This window comes from Lycium barbarum, chromosome 9 (assembly GCF_019175385.1).
Source record: "Lycium barbarum isolate Lr01 chromosome 9, ASM1917538v2, whole genome shotgun sequence".
NCBI lineage: Eukaryota > Viridiplantae > Streptophyta > Magnoliopsida > Solanales > Solanaceae > Lycium > Lycium barbarum.
In genome coordinates, this window is record NC_083345.1 from 39,694,264 (window position 1) to 39,712,205 (window position 17,942).

Consider the following 17,942-nt stretch of genomic DNA (forward strand, 5'->3'; position numbering starts at 1 on the left):
CCCTAACAATCTATTATGCATATATCATTCACAATTCCCAATCACACAACACCAATCCTTGGGTTCACAACCTTAATAACGGTGTTTAGTTACTCATGGTAACAAGAAAATAATAAAAGATTGATGATTGCATAATTGAATTTTTGTATTGAACTTACGAATAAAAATTGAATGTAAACGAATGTTAATTGTCTAGAAAATCTTCAATCGTAATAAAAACTCAAAAGTAATTACTACAAGTCTAAAACTCCAGATGTCTGAAATGTAAAACCTAAATAGGTATTTATACAAGTTAAACTCACAATAATCAATCCCAGTCTTGTTCCAGGTCGGCTTGCACTTTGACGGGTCGTCGTTATGCTTCGAATGTCGTCGACATGTCGACGTGCATGATGATGATCTGATGATAGATTTTTAACTCGTAGGGCTTCAGTCATCTAAGCACTTCGATGACGGTCGATCATGTCGACGGTGCAAGTCGACGGTCTGATGCACTTTTCACTCTACAGGAAGTCTATCGACGAGGTAACTCAACGGGCCATCGAGCATGTCGACGGTCCGTACTTAGTGCATATCAGTACAGACACTTGATTTCCTTGTTTTTCTCTTGCCAAGCATTCTAACTTCGAAATACCTGCACAACACACAAAACACATCAAACTAACACAAACTCGCTCGAAAACAAGTAAAACTTAGAGTTAAAAGCATTAGATGTGCCATAATTTCATGGCACATCAGTGGTAAATCAACAATCTCCCATGTCTCATACTTCTCAAGTGCAGTCATCTCCTCCATCATCGCCCTCTTCCAGTAAGGGGCACATAAGGCTTCCCTTCTAGTCTTTACTATGGATACCGAATTACAAGTGGATATAAAGGCCTTGTAGGAGGATGACAATTTTGGATAGGATATATAGTAGTTGAAAGGGATTCGAACTCGTTGGTTCCACGCTTTATTTGGTCGATACCCTGTTTGAGAACCTTCTCTCATATATTCCTTCACTAAGTCATCGCTACAATTAACTTTTATCCCTTGGTGTCAAAGGGCGAGTTCCTTTCTTATCTTGCCCAAAAACTTTCTTTATTCTCATTGGAGAAAGACTCTCCTGCGGCAAGGTTTTACATATAGGGCCAGCTTCTTTCTTTATCTCGCTTTCCCTTAGTCCGTCTAGCGCCTTTCAGTTAGGGTCCGCCCTGGGGTTTACGTTAGGCCGTTTGGGTTTTTTTTCGTCTATCGAAGGCAATCAACATGTCAGCCATTATTCCCCCATTAGACTTGTCAATCATTTGCTCTTTTTCCTTCTATCTTCCAGTTCTCCCCCTCAACTTTATTTGATAGGGGCGGAGAATACCACTCTATCAATAACAAGAAAAAAGTAGCAATTCCCTTTCAAATGGTTTGAGCTTGGAAGTAACCTGCTATCTATCGATAGGCGAGAACAAACTGCTATTGACTACTTCGCCTATCTATTCTATTACGACCGTCTTGGAGAAATCAGAGTAAGACCATCATCTCTATCCGGGTACTATCATCTCTTCATTCATTCGTTGAACCTTGGGGATCACCATTAGCATTGAGGTCAATCACCATACTACCTCTATCATACATACGACATTACACGAAGCGGGAGTGCATGGACAACACACACCTAATATGCCTACGTTCCGTTTGCAGCTAATACAACCACAACCTAACTTGCATGAGATTCAACAATCAAAGCTACTGGTTGTCCCAAGGGGGAGGCATCCTCCTATAACAATTCGAAGTATTAAACAAGCGAGTCATTGGTCTGTGGAAAGAAAAGAACCGCCTTTGAAAAAAAAGGAACTCACTAGGCCTTCATATAGAGTTCGTGACTTGAATTTGCTAAGGCTTACTGTTGTAGTGGAGTTTGGGAAATTCCTACCGAGGTACAGGTCATGGTTTTTTCGTCTTTTGTGAGCCAGGTGGTTTCCACGTAAAAGTATTGTGTACTTTCCTATTCTTTATTTTTATTCTGTAAATGATAGCATGGAATAGGTAGAGTGACATGTTATATCATATAAGTGAAACTCTGGTATACTATTTGATAGATATTAGGTCGTGCAAAATAGCAATTTGGTATTAGAGCCAATTTTCTTTAAAAGGTTGACAAAGGATCATGATGAATGCTATACCACCACTTGGACAAAGTGAAGGATACTCACCTAGCAAGCCACCACTGGTCAATGGACAGTACTATGGATGGTGGAAAGCTTGCATGGAGGATCAGTTGTAGGCTGAGGTCTATGAGCTCTGGGATAGAGTTATCGAAGGAACAAAATACCCCATGAAGAAGGCTACAGAAGGGACTGATGTGAAAAAGGAGAAGAGCGAGTATGTTGAAAGCGACTACAAGATACTTGAAAAGAACGCAAACCAAGAATGTCTTGATTTGTGGACTTGGACCTAATAAGTATAATAGAATCTCAGAATGTGCAACTACCAAGAAAATCTGGGATGACCTGAAGAATGATAATGAAGTAATCGATCAAGTAAGAAAGTTCAAAAAGGCTATGCGGACAACTAACTTTGAAAACTTCAAAATGAAGCCTGGAGACACGATTTCTGAGATGTTCCCAGATATACTTTTATTGTAAATAAGTTGACCTCTCTTGAAAAGACCATCACCACTGAAGATTCAATAGACAAAATCTTAAGAGCCCTGCCAAAGCCCTTCAAAAGGAAAGCCACCGCTATATGAAAAACAGAAGACATCAAGATCATATCTCTAGATAAACTGGTGGGGAACTTAAAGGCCTATGAGATGGTTATGGAGAATTCCAGAAAAGAGGAAGTAAATATAGGAAAGTCCGTGGCATTCAAAATCATAAGGAATAATGATGAAGAAGAGATGACCATGATCACCAAAAATATCAAGAAGTTCCTCAAAAAGGAGAAACAAACATTAGCATAGGATAACATTATAGGATTTCGATGCTATTACGTTGGCCTTCGGGATCGGAGTAATGATTAACAGGGACAGTCGGGGGCATTCGTATTTCATAGTCAGAACTGAAATTCTTGGATTTATGAAAGATGAACAACTGCGAAAGCATTTGCCGGGTATGTTTTCATTACTCAAGAACGAAAGTTGGGGGCTCGAAGACGATCAGATACCGTCCTAGTCTCAACCATAAAAGATACCAAACAGGGATCGACGGATGTTGCTTTTAGGACTCCGCCGGCACCTTATGAGAAACCAAAGTTTTTGGGTTCCGGGGGTAGTATGGTCGCAAGGCTGAAACTTAAAGGAATTGACGGAGCGACACCACCAAGAGTGGAGCCTGCAGCTTAATTTGACTTAACACGAGGAAACTTAGCAGGTCCAGACATAGTAAGGATTGACAGACTGAGAACTCTTTCTTGATTCTACGGGTGGTGGTGCATGGCCGTTCTTAGTCGGTGGAGCGATTTGTCTAGTTAATTTCGTTAATGAACGACACCCCATCCTGCTTACTAGCTATGCGGAGGTATCCCTTCGCGGCCAGCTTCTTAGAGGGACTACGACCTTTTAGGCCGCGAAAGTTTGAGGCAATAATAGGTATGTGATGCCCTTAGATGTTTTGTGCCGCACGTGCGCTACACTGATGTATTCAATGAGTTTATAGCCTTGGCTGCCAGGGCCGGGTAATATTTGAAATTTCATCATGAAAGGGATAGATCATTGCAATTGTTGCTCTCCAACGAGGAATTCCTAGTAAGCGCGAGTCATCAACTCGCGTTGACTACGTCCCTGCCCTTTGTACACACCGCCCATCGCTCCTACCGATTGAATGATCCAGTGAAATGTTCAGACCACGACGACGTGGGAGGTTCGCTGTCCATGACGTCGCGAGAAGTCCATTGAACCTTATCATTTAGTGGAAGGAGATTCGTAACAAGGTTTCCGTAGGTGAACCCGCGGAAGGATCATCGTTGAAACCTACAAAGCAGAATGACCCGCGAACACGTTTAAACACTGGGGAGCCGCGCAGGCGGGGTGCTTCGGGCGACTAAAGAACCCCAGTGCAGAAAGCGCCTAGAAATACTTAAATTGATAGCCTACCTCTCGCACCCCGTCTGCGGTGCGCGCGGAAGGACCTGTGATCCTTTTGAAACAAAAACGACTCTCGATAATGGATATCTCGGCTCTCGTATCGATGAAGAATGTAGCGAAATGCGATACGTGGTGTGAATTGTAGAATCCCATAAACCATCGAGTCTTTGAACGCAAGTTGCCCCCGAAGCCATTAGGCCGGGGCACGTCTGCCTAGGCATCACGTATCGTGTCGCCCCTGCACACCGCGCCAATACCCTGGGTCATGGCGGTGTTGCGAGGTGGATATTGGCCTCCCGTGGGCCTGGTGCTCACGGCTGGCTGAAATATGAGTCCACATCAACGGACGTCACAGCAAGTGGTGGTTGTAACTATCACAACCCCAGTAGAGGCCATGACGGGTACCCAGTACTAATATACCGAGCATCACCGGTCTAACCTTCCATTCTCACTACTAGGTGGGCTACACAAATAATGTATGTATATCCGACTTAATCTAGTCATAAACGGCAACATTCATAAGCTTATGTCAACAAGTCTTACCAAAATATTTTACAACACTAATAACTGATAAAGTCAAGGAACATCTAACCACATATGTTTTTCTAAGAGCCTCTAAATAAGATACATAAATCCACGAGGACGGGGCAGGATTTCACCATGCCCAAATATATACACAAGAGTAGTACCAATAAGCTATGGCTCCGGAACAACTGGAGCTCTTCTAAGGTGTCGCTGATGGAGCCCCTAGAGATCAGGCGCGTCTACCAGCGGGCATGAACGCAGCGTCAATAAGAAGGGACGTCAGTACGAACAGAGTACTGAGTATGTAAGGCATATATGATAACATAATAAGGAAATATATAAGACATGAGAAGAAAGTATAACTGTAACTGCTTGCCTCTTGCGGCGGAATCATGCGTGCTCACATTTACCTTTAAAAGTTACCACACATACATGCATAAATTGTCCCAATCAAATAACATCATTAGCCCACGTTCGAGCCTCCCGCGTTCAGGGTAATCATCTCACGCCGCCCACTAGTGGTGCTGCCCGTGCCATATAGACACGGTGTATAAGCTGCCCGCCTTAGTGGTGCTGCCCGTCCATCTAGGCACGGTGTAATCATCATCATATACCGAACATGAAGCATGCATAAGAGCTCAAGTAAAAACTGTAACTCTAACAGAGTAACGTAAGGTCGGTAACCTCCGATTGTATTATGGAACATCATGATCGTGATGTCTCACCTTGAAGGAACTAGCATTATGAGGTGAGACTATCAATAATGAATAACAGCAAGGGAAAACATAGAATAAGATCACAAATCTCATAAAGCGTCAATTCATAAACCTTGGAATCTTTAGAAATAGAGTCATCATCATCATTATTATCATAAAACACATCCCATCTCTATCTCATATGGAGCTCTTAATAATCTTGAGCTTTCAACTCTTGGGACGTAAGAAGGTCGTGGAAATATAAGGAAGACAATAATATAAGAATCATGCCTTTAAAGGAAAGGGGACTAGCCTTAACATACCTGAAAATTCACGTCTCGGCTCTTCCACCTATTTTCGGTCTCGCAATCTACATATAAGACCATTCATGCTATAATTAGGTGCATTGTTATATGCTTATTCTAAGCTTTCAAATAAATCTTTCTAGAATCTGCTGAAATTTCGGCAGCATCTCCTCTGTTTATATGCTTAGCCCAAAATTGTAATTCAGCAACCAACAACAACAACATTAATACCAACATTAACAACATCACTTCCAACACCAACATGTGCCATAAAACAGCCCACACGCTGTTTTCCAACTTCCATAACTAACCAACTTATTATACAATTATGTAACGACTTTGTCTCCGAGAATAAACCGGTAATAACGTAAATACAAAGAGATTCATACCTTATTCTTGTTCAAATAGCAATACCTTCAACATCCACCTTGAATCCAAGCCAAAATCCTCCGCAAAACAAAACTAGAATCACAACTATACGCTACCCGAGTCTCGATTAACCAAAATCACTTCAAAACCCTCAACTTTTTTATGACATAATTGCCCTTTGTGTTGCTGGTCTAAAATTTGATTTATTTATTTTTTTGGTGAAAAATATGGGGTTTTGACCCTTTTATAAAGTTCAAATTTAGGGGGTCACTTTAGAAGTACTGTAGCAGGTCGGTACTGTAGCAATAATGTGGCAGGTCGGTACTGTAACAGTTACTGTAGCACGCGTTTCTGCTCTGTCAGCGAAACTTGTAACGTCCATAGTTCTCTACTCCGATGTCCTATTGATGAGCGTTCTTATACACCAATAACCTTTCAATATTAATCATATTTTATAATCACCTGGCTGACCTTAACGATCCTTCTACCCCTCGGTTCCTTAATTATAATGCCGGAGTTACTTTCATTATATGGTTTGACTTATTTCCCTTTCTTCTAGTTAAAGCCTTGTATAAGATCAAAATGCTCATACATATCAGATCCAATATGGGTGCCTCCTTTATCGTCTTGTCACTTCTATCTTTCATGACTAATAATTCCCTAGCTAATGAATTAAGGGGGACAACAGAACTCATTAAACCTCTTCATGGAATATCCGATTATACCTCGCTTCTTTAACCCTAGCCTCCTTTCTTTTCTTCTTCTTCTTCTTCTTCTTCTTCTTCTTCTTCTTCTTCTTCACGACTATCTCCTTAACACCCTTAAAATTCTTCTTGCCCTGGGTTCCCAATTCCGATTTACGCTTATTTTATACCGTTAAAAGTTAACATTCCACAACTTTCATTTCCACGGCTCGTCCCATCATCCGCTTAACTCATTTGTCCGTAAATCTCCTTAACTACTTGTTTGCATCATAACTATGCGTTATAGTTCTTCCAGTGTCTTGTCGCTTCTAGTTCTTATCATAAAATCCTTACAAGGTACACTCTTTCCCTTTTTCTCTTGGTCAAGCCTTCTTCTTTCTTTCCACCGCTACGGCCGGTTTATTTTTATAAATATTCCCCTTGTATCTATCTATCTTCTTTATGATCAAATCTTTATAATTTTTAAAGAGGTTCTTATCCCATGCCACTGATATATTGCCTCTTGTTCAGCTTTATCAACTTATTATCCTCTCCCTTATCCTTGGTGATTGCCCGATTTTCTTCAATCAATCTGTTAGTGCACCCTTGTTTCTTCCGTTCTCAGGGGTTTTAAGTTCCTTTACTCCTAGATGCTCTTCTTCACTTGTCATTTAATAACACTAGCGCTGGAGTTCGTGGAATATCCTTTCAGAAGTGCACATCCGTGCTATCTTTGAGTTATCTTTTTGGAAGGGCTACTCCGTTTCCGAGGTAGTGTGGCATGTTATTAAGACTATACATTCGCTTTTTCGGATGTCCCTCAAACGTCAGAAACTCTGTAGCATCTTTTGCCAAATCCTGCTTATTCTTTCCCAAATTACATCCATGTTTGTTATTACTGCTCTTTAGTCCAACTTATCTAAATCTATTAGCGAACCCTCTACATTTGTCTTTCGTTCCATACTACATACTCCATTCTTTCCGTATACTTACTTTCGAGATTCATCCGAATGGTTCTTTGCCACAATACTTACCTTCAAGATTCCCATCTTGAAGCTTGAGTTAACCCTTTTTAGCTGTTACACCTCGGAAAAATTTTCGTGAGTCTACAATGAATAGATCAACGAAGGGTATGAGTGTGCGGTGTTTTACTAAGTAGGGAATGACGATTCATGAATTTTAGAAAATAAGAAAGTTGCAGAAATTCATTTCAGTCCAGTGGTCGTAAAGCACAATACGGCCCGTAAAGTGATTTACGGACCGTAGCGATCGTCCTCCAACACTCCAAGAAATTCAACTTTCTGTTAAAAGTTGAAATGGTAAAACACAACCCAGAATACGGACCGTAAATCGAAATACGGCCCGTAAACCTCGATCGTAAATCACCATGATGACAGCCAACCCTTCTCTTTTTGATATGCTTAAATACGGCCATGAAGGACGGACCGTAAACCAGTATACGGCCCGTAAACTGTGGTTCACGACCACTGTACACCCCGACTGTTGATCATTAAAAATCAGACTTTGAGTTATTACAAGGGACCTAAGCCTCATTTTATTTAATTTTCTCATCTACACACCTCAAGAGCTTTCTAGAGAATTCTCCAAACACTTCATCTACAAGAAGGACCAAGGGAAATTAAGATCAACAACATCAAATTCATGAATCAAAGTCTATGAAACTCAAGTGAAGTTCATCCAAACCAAGAGACCCCAAAGGAGGTGAAGTAGGGTTTTGGTGAAAGAGGAGAGGCTTCACTCCAGGCTTGTTTCACCAACCTCTAAGGTAAGTTTAATGACTTTTCCATGATGACTAAAGTATTTATATGATGAAACACTTGGATTATGAGAGGGTGTAATAAATGGGTCATAAAATGTGAATAGTGTTATAATTGAATGGTAGTGGGATTGAATCATGAATGTTGATGTGTTGTGAGTATAAAGATGTTATAAATGGCGTGTAGACCATGAAATGGGTGTGTGGTATGAGAAAACATGATAATACGCTAGAACCCATGAAAGCGAAAATTTGGAGAAAAATGGTGGATTTTGCTCAATGTATATATATGACGATTGTTGATTACAATATTGTGAGTGTTGTTGTGAGAATTTGGGAATTGAGATTGGACACGGGAAAAGTAGTACAAACAAAGGAAATGTTGCTCAATTTTTCCTAGAAATAACGATGCGTTCCTATAGTCGGTTAACTAATGTAATGTGCATTCTCTCGTGAAGGTGATATTGAAGGGGATCAAGTGAATGATAGCTTAACTAAGCGACAAAGGTATGCGAGGCTAGTCCTTTTATTTCTATGGCATGAATCCCATAATATGATTCTTCTCCCTTTCCATGATTCTCTTATATTCCGGAAAGCCAAGAGCCTAAGATCATGAATAGCTATATGAGTCAAGAGATATGATATGACGTTCTTATAAAGTAAATGATGTTGTTCCTTGTGTATACTCACCTTATATACTAATCCTTTCAAGGTGAGGCAGAATGTTCATATATGTTCAGAATGGAATCGAGGGTTCACGACCTTACGTCACCTCGATAGAATGCAGTTGTTCTAGAGTCTTTATGCATGTACGATGACAAGTATATTTTGATAAGCATATTATTATAAGTATTTTATGAGGAGCATGTCATGGTTGAATCACACCGGGCCTAGATGGCCGGGCAGTCACCGCGAAAGCGGGCAGCTATACGATACACCATGGACAGTTGGCATGGGCAGACACCACTAGTGGGCGGCATGAGATGGTACCCCGGACACCGGAGGCCTGGACGTGGGCTAATGTTATTGATTAGTACACCGTTCCGACATGGACGGGCAGTTTACATATTATGCATATACGATATGATGATGAGTATGAGTAAGATAGCATGCATTACTTCTCTTATGATTGTCATTCAGATCCAGATGTTCCATATTGATGTTCTCATTATATTATTGTTGCCTTACTTTTTGTTTATGCCTATGAAAGGAGTGATGAGATTGGGTAAGAAAGGGAAGCTAAGTCCCAGATACATTGGACCCTACAAAATCATCCGCAAGGTGGGTCAGGTAGCCTATGAATTGGATTTGCCTTCGGAGCATGAAGCAGTACACCCAGGTTTTCACGTATCGATGCTCCGCAAGTGCTGGAGATTCAAGCTGAGACGTTGACGAGATAAGGTATGTATGCTTTATTTTTATGCTTTTGGTCGTGTGTGGCCATAGATATGTTGATAGTATGATGTAGCCCTGTGAGGCGATGATATTATGGGTTGTTGTGACAGGATGGTAATGCCATATTACAGGGGAAACTCCGGCGAAATTTTTGTAGAATCCCGAGTGTTTTAACATTCAAGGACGAATGTTCCGAAAGGGGGGAAGAGTGTTACACCTCGGAAACATTTTCGTGAGTCTACAATGAATAGATCAACGAAGGGTATAAGAGTGCGGTGGTTTACTAAGTAGGGAATGACGATTCATGAATTTTTGGAAATAAGAAAGTTGCAGAAATTCATTTCAGTCCAGTGGTCGTAAAGCAAAATACGGCCCGTAAAGTGATTTACGGACCGTAAAGTGCGATCGTCCTCCAACACTCCAAGAAATTCAACTTTTTGTTAAATGTTGAAATGGTAAAACACAACCCAGAATACGGACCGTAAATCGAAATACGGACCGTAAAACTCGATCGTAAATCACCATGATGACAGCCAACCCTTCTGTTTTTTATATTCTTAAATACGGCCATGAAGGACGGAGCGTAAACCAATATACGGCCCGTAAACTGTGGTTCACGACCACTGTACACCCCGACTGTTGATCATTAAAAATCAGACTTTGAGTTATTAAAAGGGACCTAAGCCTCATTTTATTTCATTTTCTCATCTACACACCTCAAGAGCTTTCTAGACAATTCTCCAAACACTTCATCTACAAGAAGGACCAAGGGAAATTAAGATCACCAACATCAAATTCATGAATCAAAGTCTATGAAACTCTAGTGAAGTTCATCCAAACCAAGAGACCCCAAAGGAGGTGAAGTAGGGTTTTGGTGAAAGAGGAGAGGCTTCACTCAAGGCTTGTTTCACTAACCTCTAAGGTAAGTTTGATGACTTTTCCATGATGAATATAGTATTTATATGATGAAACACTTGGATTATGAGAGGGTGTAATAAATGGGTCATAAAATGTGAATAGTGTTATAATTGAATGGTAGTGGGATTGAATCATGAATGTTGATGTGTTGTGAGTATAAAGATCTTATAAATGGCGGGTAGACCATGAAATGGGTGTGTGGTATGAGAAAACATGATAATAAGCTAGAACCCATGAATGCGAAAATTTGGAGAAAAATGGTGGATTTTGCTCAATGTATATATATGACGATTGTTGATTACAATATTGTGAGTGTTGTTGTGAGAATTTGGGAATTGAGATTGGACACGGGAAAAGTAGTACAAACAAAGGAAATGCTGCTCAATTGTTCCTAGAAATAACGATGTGTTCCTATAGTCGGTTAACTAACGTAATGTGCATTCTCTCGTGAAGGTAGCAACGTGATATTGAAGGGGATCAAGTGAACGATAGCTTAACTAAGCGACAAAGGTATGTGAGGCTAGTCCTTTTCTTTCTATGGCATGAATCCCATAATATGATTCTTCTCCCTTTCCATGATTCTCCTATATTCCGGAAAGCCAAGAGCCTAAGATCATGAATAGCTATATGAGTCAAGAGATATGATATGACGTTCTTATATAGTAAATGATGTTGTTCCTTGTATATACTCACCTTATATACTAATCTTTTCAAGGTGAGGCAGAATGTTCATATATGTTCAGAATGGAATCGAGGGTTCACGACCTTACGTCACCTCGATAGAATGCAGTTGTTCTAGAGTCTTTATGCATGTACGATGACAAGTATATTTTGACAAACATATTATTATAAGTATTTTATGAGGAGCATGTCATGATTGCATCACACCGGGCCTAGATGGCTGGGCAGTCACCGCGAAAGCGGGCAGCTATACGATACACCATGGCCAGTTGGCATGGGCAGACACCACTAGTGGGCGGCAAGAGATGGTACCCTGGACGCGGGAGGCCTGGACGCGGGCTAATGTTATTGATTAGTACACCGTTCCGACATGGACAGGCAGTTTACATATTATGCATATACGATATGATGATGAGTATGAGTAAGATAGCATGCATTACTTCTCTTATCATTGTCATTCAGATCCAGATGTTCCATATTGATGTTCTCATTATATTATTGTTGCCTTTCTTTATTCTTTATGCCTCTCATACTCAGTACAATATTCGTACTGACGTCCATTTTCTTTGAACGTTGTGTTCATGCCCACAGGTAGACAGGGAGGCGAGCTCGATTCGATTCTTAGGAGCTATCAACTGATTGAAAGCACTCCATTGTTCGGAGGTTCTTATGATTATTCTTTTGGTACATATGCATATTTTGGGCACGGCGGAGTCTTGTTCCGTCTATATATATACAGTCTGTCAGTAGAGGCTCGTAGATACGTAGTGTGGGTTAGATGGTCTCACAAGATGTTATTATATGTGTATATTATTTTGATGGCCGAGAGGCAAAGGTATATAAAGCATTTATATTTCTATCTAAAATATGTTTTCCCTATAATTCGTGTATGATGTTGATAAAAAGGGCCTTAAGTGAGAAAGATGAGTGGTAGAGTGAGTGGTGCTCGGTGGCTAGCCCCGGGTACCCGTCGCGGCCCCTAGCTGGGTCATGACAGAAGTGGTATCAGAGCAGTTCGTCCTAGGAAGTGTCTACGAGTCGTGTCTAGTATAGTATTGTTTATGGTGTGTTACGCGCCACGCTAATAAACAAGAGGCTACAGGGCATTTAGGAAAATGACCATCCTTCTTTTTATTAGATCCTGCGATAGAGCCATACGTAAGATTTTATCCTTCCTAATAGTGTGCTGTGGTTTCAGAATGCCGCCAAAGGGAAGAGCTACAGCTGCCCAGAAGGGCAAAGCTACGACAAAAAGACGGGCGGAAAGAGAGCCCCTGATGAATGTAGAAGAGAGCGAATCACAAAATGAGGCTTCGCCCAATGTAGAAGAGCAAGGAGGAGCCTCGGCTCCGATTCCTCCAGCGGGTGCTTCGGGTCAACAAGTGACTGAGGCCATACATTTATTGACCCAATTGGTTGCTGCCCAGGCACAACGACAGAATGCGGGCCTGAGTGATCGTTCAGCTAGTACGAGAGCTCGTGATTTTATGACTTTAAATCCTCAGGAGTTCTTTGGGTCGAAACCGGATGAAGATCCACAAAACTTCATTGATGAAATGTTGAGGACCTTAAGGATTATTCATGCCTCCGAGACTGAATTCGTGGAGTTGGCTTCTTATAGACTCCGCGATGTGGCGGTATTATGGTACAACAACTGGGCAGCATCAAGGGGAGAGAACGCGCCTCCTCCTGTTTGGCAAGAATTTGTGGATGCTTTTATTCGTCATTATTTGCCACCCGAGGTCCGTCGAGCTAGAGCAGACAGATTCTTGAATCTAAAGCAAGAAAGCATGAGCGCTCGGGAATATAGCTTGCAATTTAATTCTTTGGCCAGGTATGCCCCGGCTATGGTGGCCGACCTGGGGGATCGAGTGCACAGGTTTGTGAGTGGTCTCGGACCACATTTATTCAAAGATTGCTTGATAGCCTCATTGTAGGATGGGATGGACATTTCCCGTATACAAGCCCATGCTCAGAATTTAGAGGGACGACAACCACCGCAAAGGAGTGAACGTGATATTTACAGGAGACAAGGCAAGAGGGCTAGATCTATGGGAGCCAGCAGTGAGTATAGAGGGGGACCGACACAGACGTATTCTAGGCATTCAGGCCAGTCAGCAACTAGTGCGCCTTCCAAGTTTCCAAATAGGAGGTTTGATCATTCTTTCCGGTCAGGACAGGGCCAAAGTTCGAGGGCCTCGGATTTTCAATCCAGAGGGGATTTCAGTCAGATGGGACCCCCAGTACCGCGGTGCAGCCAGTACGGTAGACTACATTCCGGACAGTATCGTCGAGGTTCGGACGCCTGCTATGCCTGCGGTCAAGTTGGTCATATGATGAGAGATTGTCCCTCGATAAGAGATAGAGTCGGGACTCATCCCACAGGTTCAGCAGTGGGTTCTTCTTCGGTACGCCTGACAGCACAGATTCCTCAGACTTCAGCAGGTAGAGGTAGAGGCAGAGGGGGAGCATCTACTTCAGGTTCCGTTCAGCCCCGCGTATATGCTTTAGCCGGGCGACAGGATCTTGAGTCTTCCCCATATGTCGTCACAGGTACATTAACTATATTTTCCCGTGCTGTATATGCTTTGATCGATCCGGGTTCTACCTTATCTTATGTTACTCCGTATGTTGCTGACTGTATTGGGGTGAAACCCGAGCCAATTAGACCTTTTGAGGTATTTACTCCGGTTGGTGATCCGGTAATAGCGAGGAAAGTGTACAAAAATTGTGTTATTGTGATATGTGATCGCCCGACCAAAGACGAATTGATCGAGCTGGAAATGATAGATTTCGATGTAATTATGGGTATGGATTAGTTGGCCTCATGTTATACTAATGTTGATTGCCGAACGAAAATGGTTCGATTTTAATTCCCGGGAGAGCCCGTACTTGAATGGAAGGGTAATACGGCATCTCTAAAGGGCAGGTTTATTTCCTACCTTAGGGCAGGAAAGATGATAGCTAAAGGTTATATTTATCATCTAGTTCGGGTTCATGACACAGAGGCAGAGCCGCCGACTTTCCAGTCTGTTCTAGTAGTGAATGAATTTCCAAATGTATTTCCGAATGAACTACCAGGTCTTCCTCCTGAGAGGGAAATTGACTTCACTATTGATGTATTGCCAGACACGGAGCCTATTTCTATTCGTCCTTATCGAATGGCTCTAGCAGAATTGAAAGAGCTGAAGGCACAGTTGAGGGACTTGCTTGAAAAGGGGTTTATAAGGCCCAGTTCATCGCCGTGGGGAGCACCAGTCTTGTTCATGAGAAAGAAAGACGGATCTCTACGGATGTGCATCGATTATAGACAGTTGAACAAGGTAACAATAAAGAACAAGAATCCCCTCCCCAGAATTGACGATTTGTTTGATCAATTACAAGGCGCTAAGTGGTTCTCCAAGATAGATTTGAGATGTTGTTATCATCAAGTGAGAATTAGAGAGAGAGATATTCCCAAAACAGCCTTCAGAACGAGGTATGGCCACTATGAGTTCTGAGTGATGTCGTTTGGGTTGACAAATGCCCCGATGGTGTTCATAAATTTAATGAATAATGTGTTCAGGCCATTTTATTCGTGATAGTATTTATTGATGATATTCTAGTGTATTCTCTCACAGAAACAGAACATGCAGATCATCTAAGAATTGTTCTTGGCATTCTTCGAGCTCGGGAATTATATGCAAAATTCTCAAAGTGCGAGTTTTGGCAAAATTCTGTGGCATTCCTAGGTCATGTTATTTCAGATGATGGCATCCGAGTTGACACTCAGAAAATAGAAGCTATAAAGACTTGGCCAAGGCCTACAACGCCTACAGAAATTCGTAGTTTTCTGGGTTTGGCAGGTTATTATAGAAGGTTTGTAGAGGGCTTTTCATCTATTTCAGCTCTATTGACGAAGCTAACCCAGAAGTCGGCGAAATTTCAGTGGAACGATGCATGCGAGCGTAGTTTCCAAGAGTTGAAAGACAGGTTGATCTCAGCTCCAGTACTAACACTTCCAGAAGGGCAAGATGGCTATGTTGTGTATTGTGATGCTTCTGGTGTGGGACTAGGATGTGTATTGATGCAGCATGGGAAGGTGATTGCATACGCTTCGAGACAGTTACAGAAACATGAGAAGAATTATCCAACTCATGATCTCGAATTGGCCGCGGTTATTCATGCCTTAAAGATATGGAGGCATTATTTGTATGGTGTGCATGTCGATATCTATATAGATCACAAGAGTCTCCAGCATATCTTCAAACAGAAGGAGTTGAACCTGCAGCAGAGGTCGGTGGTTATAATTGTTGAAAGACTATGATGTGGACATTTTGTACCACCCCGGAAAAGCTAACGTAGTAGCCGATGCGCTTAGCCGTCGATCAATGGGTAGCTTATGTGAAGTTCCTTCAGAAAAGAAGGAGATGGTTCGGGAGCTCCATCGATTAACAAGTCTTGGAATACGTGCAATTGATTCGGGTAGTACATGCATTAGCATTAATGACCCCACAGTTTTATCCTTGAATATAGAAGTGAAGGAACGGCAATATGAAGATTCTCAATTAAGCCGATACCGAGACCTATCTCGTGAAAAGGAAAAGTCTCAATTTGAAGTTTCCATGGATGGGATCCTTAGATATCGAGGCAGGCTATGTGTACCGGATGTGGCGAAATTGCGCCAACGGATTTTAGAGGAAGCACACTATTCTCGGTATTCTATTCATCCCGGTGCAACTAAAATGTATCATGACCTCAAATTGATATACTGGTGGGATGGTATGAAGAGGGATATAGTAGATTTTGTGGCACAATGTCCAAATTGCCAACAAGTGAAGGCTGAATATCAAAAGCCAGGGGGCTTATTGCAAGCAATGGAAATTCCTACGTGGAAATGGGAAATCATTAATATGGATTTTATTGTGGGATTACCCCGTTCACGGGGGAAGTATGATTCTATATGGGTGATCGTGGACAAACTCACAAAAGCAGCCCATTTCATCCCAGTTAGAACCACGTATTCAGCGGAAGATTATGCCAGGTTGTATCTAAAGGAAATTGTGCGACTTCGTGGAATTCCATTAGCCATTATTACAGACAGAGGGGCACAGTTTACAGCCAAGTTTTGGAAGTCTTTTCAAGAAGGTCTAGGTACCCAAGTCAAGATCAGTACGGCGTTTCATCCACAGACTGATGGGCAAGCCGAACAAACTATTCGGACCTTGGAGGATATGCTACGAGCGTGTGTGTTGGATTTTGGCGGTAGTTGGGATGAGCATTTACCCCTTATTGAATTTGCCTACAACAATAGCTACCATTCCGGTATTCAAATGGCTCCATATGAAGCTTTATATGGAAGAAAATGTAGATCTTCAATTGGATGGTTTGAAACTGGAGAAGCGGCATTAATAGGCCCCGATTTGATTCAACAAGCGGTCGAAAAAGTTAAAATCATCCGAGACCGATTGTTAACGGCCAAAAGTCATCAAAAGTCCTATGCAGACAATCACCGACGAGACTTGGAATTTCAAGTTAATGATTGGGTATTTTTTAAAGTCTCGCCTATGAAAGGAGTGATGAGATTTGGTAAGAAAGGGAAGCTAAGTCCCAGATACATTGGACCCTACAAAATCATCCACAAGGTGGGTCAGGTAGCCTATGAATTGGATTTGCCTTCGGAGCATGAAGCAGTACACCCAGGTTTTCACGTATCGATGCTCCGCAAGTGCTGGAGACCCAACAAGAATAGTTCCGGTTGATGACGTTCAAGTGACAGAAAAATTGACATATGAAGAAGTGTCGGTTGCTATTTTAGATAAACAGGTGCGAAGACTTCGGAACAAAGAGGTTGCTTCAATCAAGGTTCTATGGCGAAACAATAGTCGGGAAGAAATGACTTGGGAAGCAGAGGAGAATATGCAAGCCAAATATCCGCATTTATTCCAACCCCCGGAGGAGATTCAAGCTGAGACGTTGACGAGATAAGGTATGTATGCTTTATTTTTATGCTTTTGGTCGTGTGTGGCCATAGATATGTTGATAGTATGATGTATCCCTGTGAGGCGATGATATTATGGGTTGTTGTGATAGGATGGTAATGCCATATTACAGGGGAAACTCCGGCGAAATTTTTGTAGAATCCCGAGTGTTTTAACATTCAAGGACGAATGTTCCAAAAGGGGGGAAGAGTGTTACACCTCGGAAAATTTTTCGTGAGTCTACAATGAATAGATCAACGAAGGGTTTGAGAGTGCGGTGGATTACTAAGTAGGGAATGACGATTCATGAATTTTTGGAAATAAGAAAGTTGCAGAAATTCAATTCAGTCCAGTGGTCGTAAAGCACAATACGGCCCGTAAAGTGATTTACGGACCGTAAAGTGCGAGCGATCGTCCTCCAACACTCCAAGAAATTCAACTTTCTGTTAAATGTTGAAATGGTAAAACACAACCCAGAATACGGACCGTAAATCGAAATACGGACCGTAAACCTCGATCGTAAATCACCATGATGACAGCCAACCCTTCTGTTTTTTATATTCTTAAATACGGCCAT

At 41.8% G+C, this 17,942-nt stretch overlaps 1 non-coding gene across 1 annotated transcript; it reads left to right on the forward strand.

Annotated features, from left to right (window-relative positions):
* The first annotated feature begins 4,125 nt into the window (after positions 1-4,125).
* Positions 4,126-4,280, forward strand: LOC132612519 (5.8S ribosomal RNA). The gene has a single exon (XR_009571863.1). It is a non-coding gene; the product is annotated as a 5.8S ribosomal RNA (ribosomal RNA).
* Positions 4,281-17,942: the final 13,662 nt, after the last annotated feature.